Source organism: Lathyrus oleraceus, chromosome 5 (assembly GCF_024323335.1).
Source record: "Lathyrus oleraceus cultivar Zhongwan6 chromosome 5, CAAS_Psat_ZW6_1.0, whole genome shotgun sequence".
Taxonomy (NCBI): domain Eukaryota; kingdom Viridiplantae; phylum Streptophyta; class Magnoliopsida; order Fabales; family Fabaceae; genus Lathyrus; species Lathyrus oleraceus.
This window is the reverse complement of record NC_066583.1, coordinates 464020875-464026288: the sequence shown is the minus strand read 5'-3', so window position 1 is coordinate 464026288 and position 5414 is coordinate 464020875. Positions and strand designations below refer to the sequence as shown.

Below are 5414 nucleotides of genomic sequence, written 5' to 3'. Positions count from 1 at the left end.
GTGCGAAAGCACCCTGGCTTAGTAACTAGAATTTTTTATCACTTGAAGGAAAAACTATTTTTGAAACTGTTTTCGGACGAGTTGATAGATTTAAAATCAGGAAACTCCTTGGGTAAACTTTCCAAGTCAAAATCACTTTTCAACTAAGTTTACGAGTCTCATTTCTTAAAAATAGGTTTACTACTTTAGCGTTCTGCGCACCTTTTATAAGTGACAATAAAAGGCCTTAATTTAAGGGTAAACTCGGTTCTGAATACGCGAAAGCGACATTTCCTGTTAAATGGATTCTTTTCAAGAGTAGAAAATATTTCCTCATGAGTAGTTCTATTTAGACAACTGAAACATCACTTAACTAACGTGAATTACATTCAACATGTCTTTACCTGCATTTAATATTTACCGTTATTTTGCTAACCCAATATCTCTTTTATACCGTCTTAGATAAACACCATAATGATAGTAATCGATAGATTGACGATTGGTCTATGTGGGATCGATATTCTTTTATATTATTTTGACGTAATTCGTTCACTTGCGAATCAACACGATCAAGTTTTTGGCACCGTTGTCGAGGACCAACTTTGTCAAATTTCGTACCCTGTTGTTACACCGTCTAGACTAAGGCATTATTAGCTAGTAAATGCGAAGAACCCGTAGTACCGGAAATTTAGTAGATCCTTTAGCAGAACCCGAACGTTATACTCGTACACGCCTCTTACTCATCTGAATTAAGAAAGCTATGGCCGAGAATCGCGACCGGCGACCTCTTAAGGAATTTGCCCAACCCTCTGACGAGGAACCTAAGTCGAGTATAGTAAACCCCCTTATTCCTGCTAACAATTTCGAACTAAAACCGTCTTTGTTGCAATTAGTGCAACAAAACTAATACGCGGGTCTCGCTACCGAGAACCCGAATCAACATTTAAAAGTTTTTATCCAACTAGCCGACACCTTTAAATCTAACGGTGCATCACCTGATGCGATCCGTTTAAGATTATTTCCTTTCTCTCTCAGCACGTTCATGGCTAGACTTACTTCCAGCTAATTCAATAACTACTTGGGAAGACCTTAGGAGAGTATTCCTTGCTAGATATTTCCCCCTTAGTAAGACTGTTGTTCTTTGAAACGAAATAACTAAATTTTCTCAAAACCGAGAATTTCTTTTCGAAGCTTGGGAGAGATATAAAAAGCTATTAAGAGTCTGTCCACACCATGGCCTAGAACAATGGCTGGTCTTTCATACCTTCTACAATGGACTCCATTATAACACCAAGATGAGCATCAACGCTGCTGCAGGTGGCGCGCTGATGAACAAACCTTATCTAGAAGCTTGTGACCTAATTGAGGATATGGACCAAAACCATTACCAATGGGGAACTGAACGAGCATCAATAGAGAAAAAGGAGACCCAAGGTGGAATACATGAGGTAAGCTCTCGGATAACACTGAAATTTACCGTATTTTCGACTCCGATTTCACATGCATTCTAGTTGTTTTATTATCATTTTGTTATGTTATTCGTATGTTTTCCTTTGTTTTCAGGTTTTTACTTTAATCAGAGCCCCGATCGAGAAAAGGAATGAAAAAGAGCTAAAAACCGTAAAATTCAGCATTTTGTACTTGTGGCCTACCCCATGGCTGGCGCCATAGACCCTGCCATGACGTGTCCAAGCTCAACTTCCCTCAACTCCCACGTTCCCCACTACTTCCACTAAGGCGCCTCATTTTGTGCTTGTGGAGGGCGCCATGGCCTTGTGGCGGGCGCCACAAGAGGAAAGTTTTTCCCTCCCATTTTCAAGTTGAAGGGCATCCTTGTCATTTCCATCTTTTTACTTGCTTATAAATAGAAACTCGAATTCACTTTTACAATCATCCAAACTTAGAGCAGAGGCAAACTTAGAGCAACTTTGTTTCACTTAGGCATATATTCAGTATTATAAAGTGGTAACCGCTTTGTATTGGAGTGTTACCACAATTGTGTAATCAAGTCTGTGATAGAGTCTGTAATCGAGTTTGGAGCATTTTGGAAGGAAGTTAATCCTGCCGCCATTTTCATTTCCGCTTTGCAATTTATTCAACCCTCCGATTGGAGCAGGTTTTTATTACTTATCTTTATCTTATTTATTTTCCCACACTCGCTTTATCCTATTTATTTTCCCGCACTCGCTTTACTTTTATTTATTTCCTCGCACTCGCTTTACTTTTATTTATTTCCTCGCACTCGCTTTAAATTATTTATTTCCTTGCACTCACTTTAAAATATTTATTTCCTCGCACTCGCACTACTTTTATTTATTTCTCGCACTCGCACTACTTTTATTTACTTTCCGCACTCGAACTACTTTTATTTATTTTAATGCACTTTTACTTTACCATGTCTAGCTAAGTTTATAAGGTTAGAATGTAAGGATCATAATTGAACCAGTAATCCGTACAATTGTTTGTAGAAACACTTAAGGGCTATTTTAACTTTCAACTTAAGTTTTCCCGCACTTCAATTCCGTTGGGTAAGATCGAAAGCCGTCCAACGTCTATTTAAACTTAATTGTTTTTAACTATTTCAAAAACAGCGAAAGCGCTTTGTTTAGTTCATTAGGAGATTTTAACATTAAGAAGAAAAGAGATTTTAAAACTATTTTCGGACGTGTTTATAAGTTTAGAGTCTAGTTCGTGAGAACCTCTTTTGGTTAAGAAATCCAGGTTATAATACTTTTCAACTTAGTCGAGATGCTATATTTCTTAAAAATAGGTTTACTACTCTAACGCAATGCGCGCCTTTTTATAAGTGACAATAAGAGGGTTTGATTAGGGAGTACAACTCGGTTCTGAATACGCGAAAGCGACAGTTCCTGTTAAATTAGTTCTTTTCAAAGTAGGAAACAGTGCCCATAAGTAGCTCTACTAGCAAGTACTTGGATTATCAATCGATTATGTGAATTACATTCGACCCTGTCTTTATTAATTAAATTTATTTCAATACTTTACTTTTCATTGCACACTCTAAAAAACACTTATTTTGATTGCCTTTGATAAACACCTTAACAATAGATAACGATAGATTGACACTTGGTCTCTGTGGATTCGACAATCTTTTATATTACTCTGACGCGTTCGTATACTTGCGAAAAGCACGCATCAAGTTTTTGGCGCCGTTGCAGGGGACCAATTTCGTCAAATTTCATTTTCCTGTTGTTATATCGTTTAGACTTAGGCTATTTCTCGCCGGTCAATGCGAAGACCTCGCAGCACCAGAAGTTTAAGCTTAGTATACCCTCTGGCGGAACCTGACCGTTACGCTCGCGCACGTTTATTCTTTCATAGAATTAAGAGAGCTATGGCCGAAGATCAAAACCAAAGACCTCTTAAGGATTTCGCTCAACCATCTAATGAAGAACCTAGTTCTAGTATAGTAAACCCAATCATACCAGCTAATAATTTTGAACTTAAACCATCCCTGTTGCAACTAGGGCAACAGAGACAATTCGCTGGTCTCGCTACTGAGAACCCAAACCAACATTTAAAAATATTTCTTCAATTAGCAGACACTTTTAAAACCAATGGAGCTTCTCCTGAGGCAATACGTTTAAGATTATTTCCTTTTTCCCTCAGAGATAAAGCCTTATCATGGTTAGATTCCCTTCCACCCAATTCCGTTACGACTTGGGATAACCTTAGAAGAGTTTTTCTTGCTAGATATTTCCCCCGAGTAAGACCGTCGTTCTTCGAAACCATATAACTAGATTTACCCAAAACCAAGGAGAATCGTTGTTCGAAAGCTTGGGAGAGATATAAAGAGTTGTTACGAGCATGCCCACATCATGGTTTAGAAAACTGGTTAATCATTCAAACCTTCTATAATGGACTTCATTACAACACAAAGATGACCATCGACGCTGCCGCAGGCGGTGCTCTGATGAACAAACCTTATCCTGAAGCTAGTGCCCTCATCGAAGATATGGCTCAAAACCATCAATCATGGGGAGTCGAACGAGTGACAATTGAGAAGAAGGAAGCCCAAGGAGGAGTGCATGAACTAAGCTCTATAGACATGATGCAAGCTAAAATGGACGCATTAGCCCTCAAAGTCGAGCATATGTGCATAAACCCGAATACTGTAGCCGCAGTTTCATCGGATTGTGAGATATGTGGAACCAAAGGACACCAATCTACAGAATGCAGTCTATTAAACGAAACCCACTCTGAGCAAGTGAACTACACCCAAGGGAACCCATATTCGAATACCTATAACCCTGGATGGAGGAATCACCATAACTTCTCCTATAAAAACAATAATCCTATTCAAAATAATGCACCTCCGAGACCGAGTTATCAAGCCCCTAGATCAAATCAACCTATGCAACCTGTACCACCAAAGCCGAGCCTTGAGAAAATTATGGAAAATTTTATCACCGCTCAAACCCAACAAAACAAGGAGTTCATGAATCAAAACATTCATGTTAACGAATTGATTACTCAGTTAGGAACCAAGGTTGACCAAATAGTTACTCATACCAAGATGCTTGAAACCCAGATCTCTCAGGTAGCTTTAAACCAAGCCCCTCAGACTACACCTGGAGGATAATTCCCTGGACAACCTCAACAAAATCCGAGAGGACAAGCCAATGCCATTACCCTGCGAAGTGGGAACGCTTATGATGAGCCACCAAACCCCAGATTGAGTGAACCCGAAACTTCTAAGGAATGTACCAAACTCACGGACGAAGTAAAGGAACCAGAGGAACCTGAAAACCAGGAAGGTCGAGAAAAAGGAGAAGAACCTAAAGATAAAACTTACGTACCACCCCCGCCATATAAACCACCTATACCATATCTGCAAAGACTCAAACAAACCCAGATCAATAAACAATATCAGAAATTTATTAAAGTTATAGAAAAACTTCATGTAGAAATCCCTTTCACAGAAGCCATTACCCAAATACCTTCTTATGCAAAGTTTCTCAAAGACATCCTTACCAACAAACGTAGACTTGACGATCCGAAGCCTTTGGAATGTAATGCTATTTCTGAGGACAAATTAGCAAAGAAAGATAAAGATCCTGGAAATCTCTCCATTCCTTGCCTTTTGGGTAACCATGTCATCGAAAAAGCTTTTCTAGACTTAGGAGTTAGTGTGAGCCTAATGCCTTTAGCAGTTTGTGAGAGGTTAAACTTAGGAGAATTACAGCCCACTAAGATGTCACTTCAGTTAGCCGATAGATCTGTTAAGTATCCAATAGGAATTCTAGAAGATGTTCCTGTTAGGATAGGTCAGTTATTTATCCCTACTGATTTTGTTGTCATGGACATCAAAGAGGACAATGATATACCAATCCTTCTAGGTAGACCATTCTTATCGACTGCAGGAGCCATAATAGATGTTAAGAAAGGAAAGTTGACATTTGAGGTAGGTGATG

At 39.0% G+C, this 5414-nt stretch overlaps 1 non-coding gene across 1 annotated transcript; it reads right to left on the bottom strand.

The window, feature by feature from the left end:
* Positions 1-3717: 3717 nt before the first annotated feature.
* Positions 3718-3825, bottom strand: LOC127089535 (small nucleolar RNA R71). Its single transcript, XR_007791116.1, has one exon. It is a non-coding gene; the product is annotated as a small nucleolar RNA R71 (small nucleolar RNA).
* Between the last annotated feature and the right edge of the window lie 1589 nt (positions 3826-5414).